Here is a 17,623-nt window from a genome sequence, read left to right on the forward strand (position 1 = left end):
ATTTCAAGGCATCAGTCCTATAGAGGAATGTGACATTTTTTCATTCATTTGTGAAATGAAAACATACCAAGATCCAGCATATGTCAGTTCCTGTGCTAGTTGTCTGAAACAAAGAGTGTAAGTCATGGCACCTGCCACCAAGATGCTCATTGTCACCTTGAAGTTTCTTCCAAATCTATCTTTTTTTTTTTGAAACAGACTATCAGGGCACCAACAGAGTTATGAAAAAGAGGTCCTGTAGCAGTAGAGGAGAGGCAAAATTTGGGGAGTTAGGGAAAGCTTACCATAGGAGATGATATCTGACATAAGCCTTAAATCAGGAGATAGAGAAAGAGCACTTTTTTAAGTGGAAGCATGAAGAAAGGCATGAAAAACTGAAGACACTTCCAAAAGTTCAGTATTGCAGGAATCAATGGTTTATGTGGATAAGTAAAAGGCTTAGAGCATGCAGATCTTACAACATCTTACATGACATGTAAAAGACCTTTATTTTTGTGTATGCAGGTTACAGGAAAGTAGAGTTTAAAAATTCTACTTTTCATCCAGTTTTTCAAAAGTGATCTTTTCAAACTAGATGAAAGATGTAGTTTGGGAAGTAAATATGTCAGATCTTTAAATTAAAGCTACTTCACCTTTTGGTAGTTCAGTATTTGATAGATTATTTTTATGGTCAATAGAGACTGTGTCCTAAGTGATGCATAAATCATAAAATCCACTCTTCTATCTCTAGTATGAGGCCAAGATTTAAAAATAATTAATGGTTGTATTTATCAACAAATAATAATACTAACTCAGCCTTTATGAACATTAATCAGATCTTCCCTAAATGACTAAACTTCTATTTTGTTTAATCATTGTATGAACCTAGACCTCACCAAGACCCTATATACACATGTATTTACTACTGCCTTTCCAACCATGGTAAGACTTCACATCCAGACTTAAATCAATTTGTTTAAGTCTTTAAAAATAATTACAGAGGTTTTTCTTTCAGATAACTGAAACTGAACAGTTTAAAAATTAAGATAAATCTAACCACACAGTGATTGCTACTTTCCCACTCCATTTCCTGATAAACCATGCAGATAATCAAAACAATGGAAGGTGTCTTGGTTCAGTTAGCATGATATAGCTGAAATACATTTACATACCCAATATACAAAGGATGTTCCTCTTTGGCTTAAACTTTATTTTCTCTTAATTAATTTTAAATAGGAAGAGTCTTGTATTTTGAATGTTAAAAATATGGCTGATTCATGTTGAGGTTTGACAGAAAACAGCAAAATTCTGTAAAGTAATTATCTTTCAATAAAAATAAATAATTAAAAAATAGGCCACATAAATTTGGTTTTTAAAATAAGAATATATTTGAAAGTGATGATTTTGCAAACTTTTACAGAGGGGTCTTTTTATCAGTTTGAGTTTGAAATACACAGTTTAAATTAACTTTCTCAATATTTTCTTATAGTACTTTATTACTGGGTTTAGCCATTTCTTCTGCATTTGCTCTTAATACAAAATAAAATAAATCATTAATGGGAAATATATATTTCTTTTTTAACATGTGATATTGGTTAGATGAAAAACTGCAATTATGAGATGTACATTTGAACTTTGTCAGGTTTACACAAATGACTGGTATTAGAAGGATTAAAAAATGTCATATGGACTTAGATGTAGATAAATTATAAAACTCATACACTTACAATTTTTAACTTAAAAATATACATTACATTTCTTTGATTGACAGCAATAAAGTAAGCACCTTAAAGGAATATGTTGGAAAGATACAAAGATCAAGGCTTGGCAATGACACGTATCAGGAAGTTCTAAATGGTCTCATAGAAATATTTACAAGAGTTTCATGGGTTCACCATCATGGTCAGGTGATCATGGTCAGGTCAATTCCAAATTTCCCATTTCCCTTGGGACTCTTAGCTGCTACATCGACCTGGTACATCTGCACGAATCTTCCGCCCTTAGCAGACATGACATTTATTGAATGGATATTAGGGATTCATGGAATTGGTTGGAGGCAGAAAGCTACATTGGAAGAACAGGCAGGAACCTGAAAGCTTGCAAGGACCTCATTGCAGGATCCACAGGCATGTCACCCTGCAGAAACACTCTGATCCAGGTGCTGACCCTATGATGAATGTCATCTCCATCAGTTTGGCAACTCAGGTTCAAAGTCCAGGAAGAGAACTTCTGAGGAGCCTATTCAGTAATTGTGCCAGAGCAGGAATGTAACATTATTGCTTTGGCTTCTATAGTGGGATGTGGGAGCCACCTTGCAGAATGCTACACAAGGATCCCCAAAGATAGGGACTGACACTATCTTTTGAGGGTTTGAGGCTGGACAATTAAGAAACAACACGTTTATAACACAGATCTATCTTTTCTGTCCTTCAGATACATACAGTTGACATACATCACTATTTATTTATGTGTTTATTCATTTATTGGTGGTGAGATGATGACTAACAATGATGTATGTAAATCTCATTAAAATAGTTAGTTGAGGGATATGCTGGCTCTAAACCATAATATGTAGTGGAAGAAAAATACCAATAATCAACCTTCTGAAATATTGGCATTTTTCTCTTCTGACATATTTTTTCTATCTTAACTCCATTCTTTTAATCTTCATTTATAAATTCATCTTTTACTTATTTTTCCCCTTACTCCTATCTTCCGTCACCACCCAAAATTTGTCCCTTTAGGTATATTTGAACTAATATAACTGTTTCCAAATAGGCTATCTATGAACCAGGCCAATACATAAGGATTTGCCTTTAAGCAGTATATTTAGGAGACAATCTCAGAAACTTTCATCAGGGAATGTACAAATGCCACAGAGAAGGGAAGTGGTAACCAAGTCACCACTGTGGGTAACTGGAGTTTGAGCCCACTGGGGAAATCTGGTAGCCAGGGCAGAACACACATATCAGTAGGATTCCAGATGAGGAGAACGAGAGCTGAGATATTTTATATTCCAGTTTACATCAATCATTGGTTTAGGTTCTCCCACACTTCCCTGGTTTATATACAGATGGTCAAAATGAGCTCTTGCAGAACAGAAAATCATAAGGCCACAGAATGCAGTGCTAGCAGTTGGCATTCAGCCCATGTAAAGTGAAATGGTAGGGATGAGGGATTATGGGTGGAAACCTGTGGCATCCACTACAGTCATAGAACTTCCTCTTTCCCTGCCTCTAGGGGTGCATCAGCTGCCTTGTTGGCTCTACTGGAATGAGATGAAAGTCCTGACTGAGTACAGAAATAGTAAATATTTAGGGACATGGATAGAGACCATAAGCCATCAGGATCAAGATTTGTAAAAGGGTGAGAAGATTCAGGATGTGAGCTGGATATGGCAGTGGCATTAAGTAAACAAAGATGGGAAAACTGGGGACTAATGGGAAACTAAGGTAGATGCAGAGATGCTCTTCCCAATCCTCCCATCTGGGCTGTGACCCTCATCCCCAGGTGATGGGGTGTTGCTGGCTGACAGCCCACCACTGAGTCCTTCTCTGCCAATTGCCTTTGAAAGAGAGTTGTCTCTCCTGGTGTTAAGCCGTGTCCCCATCAGCAGCCACTTCTAATGATTTATTAATATAGGGTTAAAAGGCTCTGATTTCTTTCTTGGGGCATCTTTGAAGGGTCAGACCTACTTAAGAGCTCCCTGATTGACTGGTTGAGGCCACTTTTGAGACTGCATCCAAACTCAATATCTCCTTCTCCCCAGTCCTTCTCGCTTTACTTCTTTAAGGCAAGTTTTTATTATTTCCCTAACAATAATAACTGGCAAACCTCCTATAAGCAAAAGTCCTTCTAAAAGTCTGTTTTCTGGGAACCACAACCAAAACACAAACAACAGGGGAGTGGGCTATTGACAAAAGTGGAAGTATGAATCTTATCAAACTTTGCACAGGCATAGTAGATGGTAATTGCCATTACTTGTATTTATTTATTCCAAGCATACACAGAGATGAGTTCTGATGCTTACTCTTAGCCCATGTATATAGTTATTAGTGTTTATTGATGCAGGGCTTCCCTGGTGGCTCAGACTGTAGCTGGATTCAATCCCTGGGTGGGGAAGATCCCCTGGAGAAGGAAATGGCTACCCATTCCAGTATTCTTGCCTGGAGAATACCATGGACAGAGGACCCTGGTGGGCTATAGTCCATAGGGTTGCAAAGAGTCGTATATGATGGAACAGCTAACACTTACTTTATTTCATCCTACCTGTATTCTAATATTGAACACTTGCAGCTTACTTTGAATTTTATTGTATACAAATACCAAATAAATGTTGAACCATGGGGAATATGAAAAAAGAATTATTTTATGAGTTGTCAAGGGTAAAAGCAGCTCAGAAAAGATTTCGACAGAAAAGTAAGGTTGTTATCCAGGGAGTTGGTGTTGTTGGGTGTATCACTCACTTGTTAGGTCTTATTTTGTTAGTGCCAATCTATTTCTTTCTCAGCAATATTGAGAGGAAAATGCTAAGCAGGTTATTGCAATTGCTTTTCTATAAAAATAATGACCTGCATTACTGGGAATCTTAATGTCACCATGTTATTTACCTTCCATAGTTTCTGGTTCACAGGTAATTAAAGCCTGCTGTAGACTTAGCAGACATTTATTTTAGTATGATATTCTCTAGACCCTCCCCATTTTAAATTGAAAAAGGACTTTTACTTCCAGTGATTTTGCCTCACCTATACTGTGAAACCACTTCTCTACTGTAGGAACTCAAATATCTTGCTGAAAAGGCTCTCTCATTTTCTCACTGTTAAAATCTCATTTTTTTCCTATTTATCTTAATATATCTTACATTAATAGTTCCATGGGTAAAGCAGTAGGAATGAGGGTGAGGGGAAAATATTGCAATTCTCAAGATCTTCTTTTCAGAATAAAAGTTAGGTTTGACCTCTTTTTTTTTTTCAGTAGACTATCTTGGAGCATTTTATGGATTTTAGAAACAAAAGATAGTGTTGGGAAGACTGAGACCAAAGATCCTTTATATTCTCTTCTTCTCAGCCATGTTAACTTTAGATAAAAGATTTAATTACAGGAGAAAGCTCAATATGATTGTCTGACCTAAATCAAATCCCTTATGATTATACAGTGGAAGTGAGAAATAGATTTAAGGGCCTAGATCTGATAGATAGAGTGCCTGATGAACTATGGACTGAGGTTCGTGACATTGTACAGGAGACAGGGATCAAGATCATTCCCATAGAAAAGAAATGCAAAAAAGCAAAATGGCTGTCTGGGGAGGCCTTACAAATAGCTGTGAAAAGAAGAGAAGTGAAAAGCAAAGGAGAAAAGGAAAGATATAAACATCTGAATGCAGAGTTCCAAAGAATAGCAAGAAGAGATAAGAAAGCCTTCTTCAGTGATCAATGCAAAGAAATAGAGGAAAACAACAGAATGGGAAAGACTAGGGATCTCTTCAAGAAAATCAGAGATACCAAAGGAACATTTCATGCAAAGATGAGCTCGATAAAAGACAGAAATGGTATGGACCTTACAGAAGCAGAAGATATTAAGAAGAGATGGCAAGAACACACAGAAGAACTGTACAAAAAAGATCTTCATGACCCAGATAATCACGATGGTATGATCACTGACCTAGAGCCAGACATCCTGGAATGTGAAGTCAAGTGGGCCTTAGAAAGCATCACTATGAACAAAGCTAGTGGAGGTGATGGAATTCCAGTGGAGCTATTTCAAATTCTGAAAGATGATGCTGTGAAGGTGCTGCATTCAGTATGCCAGCACATTTGGAAAACTCAGCAGTGGCCACAGGACTGGAAAAGGTCAGTTTTAATTCCAACACCAAAGAAAGGCAATGCCAAAGAATGCTCAAACTACCGCACAATTGCACTCATCTCACACGCTAGAAAGTAATGCTCAAAATTCTCCAAGCCAGGCTTCAGCAATATGTGAACCATGAACTTCCTGATGTTCAAGCTGGTTTTAGAAAAGGCAGAAGAACCAGAGATCAAATTGCCAACATCTGCTGGATCATAGAAAAAGCAAGAGAGTTCCAGAAAAACATCTATTTCTGCTTTATTGACTATGCCAAAGCCTTTGACTGTGTGGATCACAATAAACTGTGGAAAATTCTGAAAGAGGTGGGAATACCAGACCACCTCATCTGCCTCTTGAGAAATTTGTATGCAGGTCAGGAAGCAACAGTTAGAACCGGACATGGAACAACAGACTGGTTCCAAATAGGAAAAGGAGTTCATCAAGGCTGTATATTGTCATCCTGCTTATTTAACTTATATGCAGAGTACATCATGAGAAATGCTGGACTGGAAGAAGAACAAGCTGGAATCAAGATTGCCTGGAGAAATATCAATAACCTCAGATATGCAGATGATACCACCCTTTTGGCAGAAAGTGAAGAGGAACACAAAAGCCTCTTGATGAAAGTGAAAGTGGAGAGTGAAAAAGTTGGCTTAAAGCTCAACATTCAGAAAATGAAGATCATGGCATCCGGTCCCACCACTTCATGGGAAATAGATGGGGAAACAGTGGAAACAGTGTCAGACCTTATTTTTTGGGGCTCCAAAATCACTACAGATGGTGACTGCAGCCATGAAATTAAAAGATGCTTACTCCTTGGAAGGAAAGTTATGACCAACCTAGATAGCATATTCAAAACAGAGACATTACTTTGCCAACAAAGGTTCGTCTGGTCAAGGCTATGGTTTTTCCTGTGGTCATGTATGGATGTGAGAGTTGGACTGTGAAGAAGGCTGAGCGCCAAAGAATTGATGCTTTTGAACTGTGGTGTTGGAGAAGACTCTTGAGAGTCCCTTGGACTGCAAGGAGATCCAACCAGTCCATTCTGAAGGATATCAGCCCTGGGATTTCTTTGGAAGGAATGATGCTAAAGCTGAAACTCCAGTACTTTGGCCACCTCATGCGAAGAGTTGACTCATTGGAAAAGACTCTGATGCTGGGAGGGATTGGGGGCAGGAGGAGAAGGGGACGACAGAGGATGAGATGGCTGGATGGCATCACTGACTCGATGGACGTGAGTCTGAGTGAACTCCGGGAGTTGGTGATGGACAGGGAGGCCTGGCGTGCTGCAATTCATGGGGTCGCAAACAGTCGGATACAACTGAGGGACTGATCTGATCTAATCTGATCTGATGTGTATTTTTACATTTGTCAAGAAAGTAAATGAAAGAAGTTTTAGAATTTCACCAAAGTGATGTCAAGGACATAATGAGGTTAAGCAGCTAAAATTAGGCTCTTGGGCTTAGAAAAGAAAATAATTGACTTGTGAAAGGAATTGTTAATTAATGAAAGTGACTTTATCCAAATAGCACAATTTGCTAGTCAGAGATGAGAAGCTGTGATAGGTCTGCTAAGAGTAGATGATTATAATGTGATGTTTTCTCAGATCAAGAATCAGTGCTCATTTCAACACTTCTACATCCATCAGCAGTCTGCAACTGCTGGAGAAAAAGAAATACAACAGAAGGAATTAGCTCTGAGAAAGACATAACACCACTTTCATCCTGGTATATTGCCCACCCTGCAAATCTGTATGCATTCATTTCCTAGGTCTGCCAGAACAAATTACCATAAACTTGGTGGCTTAAAACAACAGGATTTGTTCTCTTACAGTTCTGGAGGCTAGAAGCCTGAAATCAAGAGGTTGCCAGGACAATGCGAATTACTAAAGGCTCTAGGCAAAGATTTTTCCTTCTGGTGGATACCAATTGCCTTTTTTTGGCCTGGTAGCTGCATCATTGCAGTCTTTGTTTCCAGTGTCACTTGGCATTATCTGTCTGATTTTCTCTGTGTGTCTCTGTGTTGTGTCTATTTCTTCTTTTTTTTCTCACCATGTGTCTGTTTTCTTTTCCTATAAGGACTCCAGTCAATGAATTAGGGCCAACCCTGTTCCTGGATGATATCACTTTGATTCACCTAATCATATCCTCAAGGACTCTATTTCCAAATAAATTCACAGTGTGAGGTTACTGTGGATATGAATTTTGAGGGGACAATATGCAACATGGTACACTGTATAAAAATATTTCTGACAGAACTCCTCAAATTAGGACATTTCTTAACAGTAAATGATACGATTTTGACTTCTTTCTCTTTTTTCTTGGACACCCTGTTATAATAATTTAAAAGGAATATACAATCTATAACACTATGCATACTTGAGTTTCATGATTAAAACAAAAGAGACATCTAGGGTAAAGCTCTTTAAACCTCTGTTCAAATTATTGTGTTTAATAATTCACTTGGAAATGAAAATGAGAATAATTGGTTCCTAGAAAATTGAAGGTATATTCTATTGAGTTTGAATTTGTGTCTAACTTTTAAGAATACCAATGGGGCAATGTATTTTTTATAACTTTTTAAAATTGAAGTATAGTTAATTTACAATGTTGTGTCAATTTTAGGTATACAGTAAAGTGATTCACTTATATATATATGTACATATATGTCATATATATGCAACTCCTAATGGCTGGGGCAGTAAAGAACCTGTCTGTGAGGTGGAAGACTCACACTATCAACTCAGTGGATGTGAATTTGAGCAAACTCTGGGAGATGGTGAAGGACAGGAAAGCCTGACCTGCTGCAGTTCATGGGGTTGCAAAGAGTTGGACACAAGTGAGCAGCTGAACAACAAAATGTATATACATATATATGTGTCTCTCTCTATATGTTCTTTTGCAGATTATTTTCCTTTTATATGTTATTATAAGATATTGAATATAATTCCTTGTGCTATACAGTAGGTCCCTGCTGTTTATATATTTTATATTAACTATGTAAAAATTCACAATGTAAAAATTGTTAGTTAAGTTGTACGTGGGACAAAATGAGGACTATAGCCCAGGATACAGCATCTCAGATAGCTCTGAGAAACTGCTCCAAAGAGGTGAACAGTGGGGCGTGGTGAGGGGTGGTGTAGGTCGGTAATATATGTGGCTTTGGTGAAGGAGGAGTACATGCAATCAAGCACATATTTTTTTCAGAAGGTTTCTGCTAGTCTCATGAAGGTTTCTGCTAGTCACAAGGAACATGAAGGACTTTAGTGCTTTTCTAAATATGAGGAGATACAAGAATAGGACTCATAAAATCTTCTGAAATTATCTAACTGAAGACCTGTTCTGCCAGGTTTTCCCAGAGCACAGAGTGCCTCATTTCTTCTCTCCACCTTGAATTCCTTTCAGGGGTGTTGAAGGCCAGCAGCTGCAGCAGCATATGATTTAATCCTTGTAGAGGTTGATGGCCAGTGCCAAAGGCAAGTACCAATTTGTAGTTGACAATATATCATTGAATGTATCTGTTAATTCCAAACTTCTAATTTATTCCTTCCCCCAACTCTTTTCCCTCTGGTAATCATAATTTGTATTCTATGTCTGTGGTTCTGTTTCAGTCTTGTATTTAAGTTCATTTATATCATTTTCTTTAAATACCACATATAAGTGATACCATACAATATTTGTCTTTCTATGTCTTACTTCACTTAATATGATAATTTCTAGGTCCTTAAATGTTGCTACAAATGGCATTATTTCATTCTTTTTGTGTTATTTTTGTTATTCAGTTGCTTAGTCATGTCTGACTTTTTGTGATCACATGGACTGCATCACATCAGGTTTCACTGTCCTCCATCTCCCTGAATTTGATCAAACTCATGTCCATTGAGTCACTGATGCCATCCAACTATCTCATCTTCTCCCACCCCTTCTTGTCTTGTCCTCAATCTTTCTCAGCATCAGGGTCTTTTCCAATGAGTCTACCATTCACATCAGGTGGCCACAGTATTGGAGCTTCAGCTTCAGCATCAGTCCTTCCAATAAATATTAGGGTTGGTTTCCTTTAATATTGACTGGTTTGATCTCCTTGCTGTTCAAGGGACTCTCAAGATTCTCCTCTAGCACCACAGTTCAAAAGCATCAGTTCTTCAGCACTCAGCCTTCTTTACAGTCCAACTTTCACATTCAGACATGACTACTGAAAAAACCATAGCTTTGACTATGCAGACCTTAATCAGCAAAGTGATGCCTTGGCTTTTAAACACTCTCTCAGCTTGTCATAGCTTTTCTTCCAAGGAGTCTTTTAATTTTGTGGCTGCAGTCACCATCTGCAGTGATTTTGGGGCCCAAGAAAATGAAATCTGTCACTGTTTCCACTTTTTCCCCATCTATTTGCCATGAAGTGATGGGACCAGATTCCATGACCTTTTTTTTTTTGTTGTTGTTGTTGTGTTTCAAGCTAGCTTTTTCTCTCTCCTCTTTCACCTTTATAAGTGGCTTTTTAGTTCCTCCTCTTTTTCTACCATCAGGGTGGTATCATCTGCATATCTGAGGTTCTTGATATTTCTCCTGGCAAATTGGTCCCAGCTTGTGCATCATTCAGTCTAGCATTTCTCATGAAGTGAAGTCGCTCAGTCGTGTCCGACTGTTTGCGACCCCATAGACTGTAGCCTACCAGGCTCCTCTGTCCATGGGATTTTCCAGGCAAGAGTACTGGAGCGGGTTGCCATTTCCTTCTCCAGAGGATCTTCCCAATCCAGAGATCAAACCCGGGTCTCCTGCATTGTAGGCAGACGCTTTACTGTCTGAGCCACCAGGGAAGCCTAGCATTTCTCATGAGTGCTCTGCATATAAATTAAATAAGCAGTGTGACAATATACAACCTTGAACTACTCCTTTCCAATTTTAAACCAGTTCACTGTTTCATGTCCTGTTCTTTCAGCTGCTTCTTGACCTGTAAACAGGTTTCTCAGGAGACATGTAAGGTGGTCTGTTACTCTCATCTCTAAGAATTTTCCACAGTTTGTGGTGATCCACACAGTCAAAAGCTTTAGCATAGTCAATGAAGCAAAAGTAGATTTTTAAAAAAATTCCCTTGCTTTTTCTGTGATCTAGTGGATGTTGGCAATTTGATCTCTGGTTCCTCTGCCTTTTCTAAATCCAGCTTGTACTTCTGGAATTTCTCAGTTCATGCACTGTTGAAGCCTAGCTTGAAGGATTTTGAGGATAATCTTGCTAGCATGTGAAAAGCATGCAATTGTGCAGTAGTTTGAATATTCTTAGGCAATACCAATACCCTCTTTGGTAATGGAATGAAAATTGACCTTTCCCAGTCCTGTGGCCACTGCTGAGTTTTCCAAGTTTGCTGACATATTGAATGTGGCACATTAATAGCATCATCATTTAGGATTTGAAATAGCTCAGCTGTAATTCCATCACCTCCACTGGCTTTGTTTGTAGTAATACTTCCTAAGGCCCACTTGACTTCACATTCCAGGATGTCTAGCTCTAGGTGAGTGATTACACCATTGTGGTCATCTTGGTCTTTAAGACCTTTTTCATACAGTTCTTCTGTGTATCTTGCCACCTCTTCTTAATCTCTTCTTCTGTTAGGTTCTTGCCATTTCTATTCTTTATTGGGCCCATCTTGCATGAAATATTCCCTTGTTATCTCAAATTTTCTTGAACAGGTCTCTAGTCTTTCCCATTCTGTTGTTTTCCTTCGTTTCTTTGCGTCATTCACTTAGGAAGGCTCTTTTATCTTTCCTTGCTATTCGCTGGAACTCTGCATTCAGATGAGTGTAACTTTCCTTTTGTCCTTTGCCATTAGCATCTCTTCTTTTCTCAGTTGTTTGTAAGGCCTCCTCAGACAACAGCTTTGCCTTCTTGCATATCTTTTTCTTGGGAGTGGTTTTAGTCACCACCTCTTGTACAATGGTATGAACCTCAGTCCATAGTTCTGCGGGCACTCTGTCTGCCAGATTTAGTCCCTTGAATTTATTCATCACCTACATTATATAATCACAAGGGATTTGATTTAGGTCATTCCTGAATAGTCTAGTGGTTTTTGCTACTTTCTTCGATTTGAGCCTGAATTTTGCAATAAGGAGCTAATGATCTGAGTCACAGTAGGCTCCAGGTCTTGACTTTGCTGACTGTATAGTGATTCCCAATCTTCGGCAGCAAAGAATATAATCAATCTGATTTCAGTATTGACCATCTGGTGATGTCCATGTGTAGAGTCCTCTCTTGTGGTGTTGGACAAAGGTGCTTGCTATGACCAGTGTGTTCTCTTGGCAAAACTCTGTTAACCTTTTCCCTGCTTCATTTTGTACTTCAAGGCCAAACTTGCCTGTTACTCCAGGTGTCTCTTGTCTTCCTAGTTTTGCATTAAAATACCCTCTGTGAAAAAGACATCTACTTTTGGTGTTAGTTCTAGGAGGTCCTATAGGTCTTCATAGAATCATTCAATTTCTGTTTCTTTGGCATTTGTGGTTGGGGCATAGACTTGGATTACTGTGATATTGAATGGTTTGCCTTGGAAATGAACAGAGATCATTCTGTCATTTTTGAGATCGCACCCAAGTACTGCATTTCAGACTCTTTTGTTGACTATGAGGGCTACTCCATTCCTTCTAAGGGATTCCTGTGCTTAGATATAATGTAGATATAATGGTCATCTGAATTAAATTTGCCCTTTCCCATCCATTTTAGTTCATTGTTTTCTAAAATGTCAATGTTTACTCTTGCCATCTCCTGTTTGATCATTTCCAATTTACCTTGATTCACGGACCTAACATTCCAGGTTCCTATGCAATATTGTTCTTTACAGCATCGGACTTTACTTGCACAACCAGACACAACCACAGCTCGGCATCATTTCCACTCTGGCTCAGGCTCTTCATTCTTTCTGGAATTATTTCTCCACTCTTTTCCAGTGGCATATTGGAGACCTACTGACTCAGTGGCCTCATCTTTCAATATCATACCTTTTTGTCTTTTCATACTTTATATGGGGTTCTCAAGGTAAGAATACTGAAGTGGTTTGCCATTCCTTTCTCCAGTGGACCATATTTTGCCAGGCCCTGACTAGCAGAGACATGTCCTTCTGGTGCTCTATGTAGCCAGATTACATGCCTGGTGCCCTGGTTGTCCCACTGCTGGTCCTCCTTGAGTGCGTAAACTTTCACCAGCTGTCAGAGACTGGTCTACATTGCTGCTGGTGGACTGAGGCAGCAGCCCTGCTGGAGTCACCAGGAAGAGGGTCCAGGGAAGGCTGGAGCCACCATTGGAGGACGCCAAGGAGTGGAGGGCTCTCTGGCCTCCCTGCTGCCACTGGCTGCCCTGGGACTGACCCATTGACAGTGGGTCAGAGTGGAGAGTACCCTGTCCTCTCCTCTGCCATTGATATAAATTGATATATAATCTTTTTGGAGGCCTATTTTGACAGTAGTTATTAAATTTTTACATGCTATTGATACTAAAGACCATTCTCTCGAGTATTAGGTCAAACTATTTTAAATTTCTGTTTTTTTAATATCAAAACTGGCTTAATTTCCACCAATTGCTTATGGTGCAACCCAGTGCTAGAGCAGGTTGAGTAATATTCCATTGTATGTGTACATATACATACAGTACGTATTGCTTCCATGTTTTGGCTATTGTACATAGTATTGCTACAAACATTAGGGTGCACATATCTTTTCAAGTTAGAGTTTTCATCTTTTCCAAATATAAGGGCAATTTTTAGTAATTTTTCTATTTTAGGAAATTTCTAGATTTATGGAAAAGGTATAAAGACAGTATAGAGAGTTCTCTTATAGTCTGCATCTTATTTCCCTGATTGCTAACATCTTATCTGTGTCGGAAATATTTGTTGTATTAGTGAATTAGTATTGATGGAATATTATTAATTCAAGACCATATTTTTAAAATTTCTTTAATTTTTTTCTTATGCTGTTCTATCCCAGGATCCAGTGCAAGATGCCATGTCAACATTCAGTAGCTGTTTTTGCATGGAATACTTTTGGCTGTGACCATTTCTCAGACTTACCTTGTTTTCAAGGACCTTGACAATTTTGAATAGTACTGGTCAGATATTTTGTAGAATGTGGTTCAGTCTGGGTTTGTCTTACTTTTTATATTTCCCATGAATAGACTGAGGATATGTGTCTTTGGAGAAAAGTCACAGATAAAGTGACATTTTCATCAAATCACATCAAGGATATGTATTCTCAACATGATTTATCATTGTTGATGCTAACCTTGGTCATGTGGCTCAGATAATATTTGTCCACCACAGTTTCCAAATTAATTACTCCTTTGCCCCCTTTTCATCCTGTATTCTTTGGAAGGGAGTCACTAAGGACCGGTGGGAAGGAAGGATGTGATGTTCCACCAGCTCCACCATATTAAGGGGAGAGTATCTACATAAATTATTTGGAATTCTTTACACCGGGCATTTTTTTATTCTCAGTCATTTATTTATTTACTCAATCATTTATTTATATGAGTATGGACTCAAGGTATTTATTTTATGCTTTGAGTCATAATCCAATAATGTGTTATTTGCTTAATTGTTAGAATGGTTCCAGTTCTGGCCATTGGGGGATTTTTCAATTGATTTCTGTTCCCTTTTACATGCTCCCATTGGTGTGTATATGTGTGTGCTTATGTGTGTGTGTGTGTGTATGTATGTGTGCATGTTTAATATAGCATTTCCTACTTTTTGTATTAATTATGCTCCAGGCTCATATTGTATATTCCCCAGGCCTAGAATCAACCATTCTTTTCAAGGAGCTCTGGTTCTGTGCTGGATGTGTTCATTGCACCTAAGTCTTCCCAGGCAACATTTTGCTGTAAGTATTGCTGAATCTCTCCATCTGTATTTATGTTAAATTGAACATGAGTTCACGCTGGAGGCACCACATCCAATCCATAACCATATGGGTTCTTCTAGCTATTCCCCTTGCTTCTATGTAAACTTCCCCCGCCCTAACAGTGAGGCTCCTGGCTCTGTCATTTGGCATCCATTTACTTATCTGTTCAATTCCAGCATAATCTAGGGTTTCACAATTATCAACCTATACCCCTGAAAGAAACAATGCTACCTACTTAAGTACAGTGCTTACATGCAGTTTCTTTTTTTTTTCTCCACTTATTTCCAAAGTTGCTTACATCAGAACATTTTCCACACCCTTCTCTGAGAGGTTGAGGGTTCCCTGGTGGTTCAGATGGTAAAGAGTCTGCCTGCAATGCGGGAGACCCAGGTTCGACCCTTGGATCAGAAAGATCCCCTGGAGAAGAAAATGGCAACCCACTCCAGTATTCTTGCCTGGAAAATTCCATGGACAGAGGAGCCTGGTAGGCTACAGTCCATGGGGTCGCAAAGAGTCGGACACAACTGAGCGACTTCTCTTCACTTCTCTGAGAGTTTATATTACACATTTGTAATACAGTTAGATTCTCTTGCCACAGTTTGCATTCCATTTTGGGATCCCTGACCTCCTTGAATTTTTGTTTGTATATATTAAAGTTCACTTCCTGTGGTGAAAGATTCTATGAGTTTTGACAAGTACATGGTAATATGTGTCTGACACTATAGTATCAAGCAAAATAGTTACAGCACTAAAAATTCCTCTGTGCTTCAACCAATCAACACTTCCCTCATCCCAAGACCCTGACAATCACTAATCTGTTTTCCTTCTCCATAGTTTTGTCTTTTTCAGAATGTCATGTAAATGGAATCATAAAGTATGCTGCCTTTTCAAGACCAGCTTCTTTTACTTAGTGATTTTCTTACAATTCATATATGTTGTTTTTTGGGTTGATAGTTCATCCACTTATATCACTGGGTAATATTCCATTATACTACTATACCAGGGTTTATTCATTTATTCATCTATTCAAATACATCTAGGTTGCTACCAGTTTTTAATGGTGGTAAATAAAGCTGATTTATAATTCATTCATGTGCAGATTTCTGTATAAGTTTCAAATCAGTTGGGTAAAACTGGAGTTATTCTCTAGCAAGCTATGTTTAGCTTATAAGAAACTGCCAACATATATCTCAAAGTGGTTGTAACATTTTGCTTTCCCACCAGCAATAAATGGGAGTTACTGTTGGTCCACATATTCATCAGTGATGGATACTGTCAGATTTTAGGTTTTACCCATTCCAGTAGGTGTACAGTAGTACGTCGTTACTGTTTAATTTCTATTTCCTTAAAGATACATGACATTGAGGATGTTTTCATATGCTTATTTGCCACCTGCATATTTTCAGTGGTGAGCTGTTTATTCAATTTTTTTTGCTTATTATTGTTTTCTTAGTATAAAGTTGTTTTCTTAGTATAGAGGACTGAGATACTTTATTATTATGTGATTTTGTGTATTTGGATATTAGTCATTTATTAGCTGAGTGATTTGCAAATGTTTTTTTAGATCTGTGATTTTTCATCCTAACAGTATTTTTTTTTTTTTTGCAGAACACTGCTTTTTAAAATTTTTTAAAAAATTAAATAAATTCCACTTTTTGCCTGTGGATGCTGCCAGGTAAGCATCACTGAAGCCTCTTCCTCTCCACTGCAATCAAGTCTAAGTCAGAGTTTCCCAAAGAGTCCGAACAGCTGCAGAAGTTCATTGGAGGACTGAGCTTTGCAACAACCAATGAGAGTCTGAGGAGCCATTTTGAGCAATGTGGAATGCCCACAGACTGTGTGGTCATGAGGGTTCCAAGCACCAAGTGCTCCAGAGGCTTCACAGAGGTTTGTCACACAGGCCACTGTGGAGGAGGTGGGTGCGGCCATGAATGCAAGACGATACAAGGTAGATGGAAGTGTTGTGGAAACTAGGAGGGCTGTCTCCAGAGAAGATTCTCAAAGACCTGGTGCACACTTAACTGTGAAAAAGATGTCTGTTGGTGGCATTAAAGACAACACTGAAGAACATCACCTGAGGGGTTATTTTGAACAGTTTGGTAAAATTGAAGTGGTTGAAATCATGAATGATTGAGGCAGTGGCAAAGAGAGAGGCTTTGTAACATTTGATGACCATGACTCCGTAGACAAGATTGTCATTAGAAATACTACACTGTCAATGGCCACAACTGTGAAGTAAGAAAAGCCCTATCTAAGCAAGAGATGGCTAGTGCTTCATCCATCCAGAGAGGGTGAAGTGGTTCTGGAAACTTTGGTGGTGGTTGTGAAGGTAGTTTTGGTGGAATGATAACTCTGGTCATGGAGAAAACTTCAGTGGTCGAGGTGGCTTTGGTGGCAGCCATGGTGGTGGTGGTGGATATGGTGGCAGTGGGGATGGCTGTAATGATGGAATCAGCTTTGGAGGTGGCAGGAAGCTGCAAGGATTTTAGTAATTACAACAATCAGTCTTCAATTTTGGACCCATGAAAGGAGGAAACTTTGGAGGCAGAAGTTCTGACCCCTATGATGGAGGTCAATGCTTTGCTAAACCATGAAACCAAGGTGGCTATGGTGGTTCCAGCAGCAACAGTAGCTATGGCAGTGGCAAATGGTTTTAATTACTGCCAGGAAACCAAGCTTAGCAGGAGAGGAGAGCCAGAGAAGTGACAGCTTCTCCACTAAAGCAGGTTGTAAATACATTTCAAAGGGAACCTGGCATTACCTGAAGGAATTCTAACTTCATAGTGTTGGTATAATTTATCAAAATGGCTTCAGAGTAGACAGACTTTACATAGCATGTTAAAAAAAAGAGAGACATACATTTATTCAATGTCATGATCAGCCTATTACATTTAGCAATCAACAGCATGGGTGCAAAAAAAAAAATCG

The 17,623-nt window shown here is 38.7% G+C and overlaps 1 pseudogene; it reads left to right on the top strand.

Annotated features, from left to right (window-relative positions):
• The first annotated feature begins 13,598 nt into the window (after positions 1-13,598).
• On the top strand, positions 13,599-17,352 carry LOC102288405 (heterogeneous nuclear ribonucleoprotein A1-like; annotated as a pseudogene).
• The last annotated feature ends 271 nt before the right edge of the window (positions 17,353-17,623 follow it).

The sequence above is a fragment of the Bos mutus genome, chromosome 17 (assembly GCF_027580195.1).
Source record: "Bos mutus isolate GX-2022 chromosome 17, NWIPB_WYAK_1.1, whole genome shotgun sequence".
Classification (NCBI taxonomy): domain Eukaryota; kingdom Metazoa; phylum Chordata; class Mammalia; order Artiodactyla; family Bovidae; genus Bos; species Bos mutus.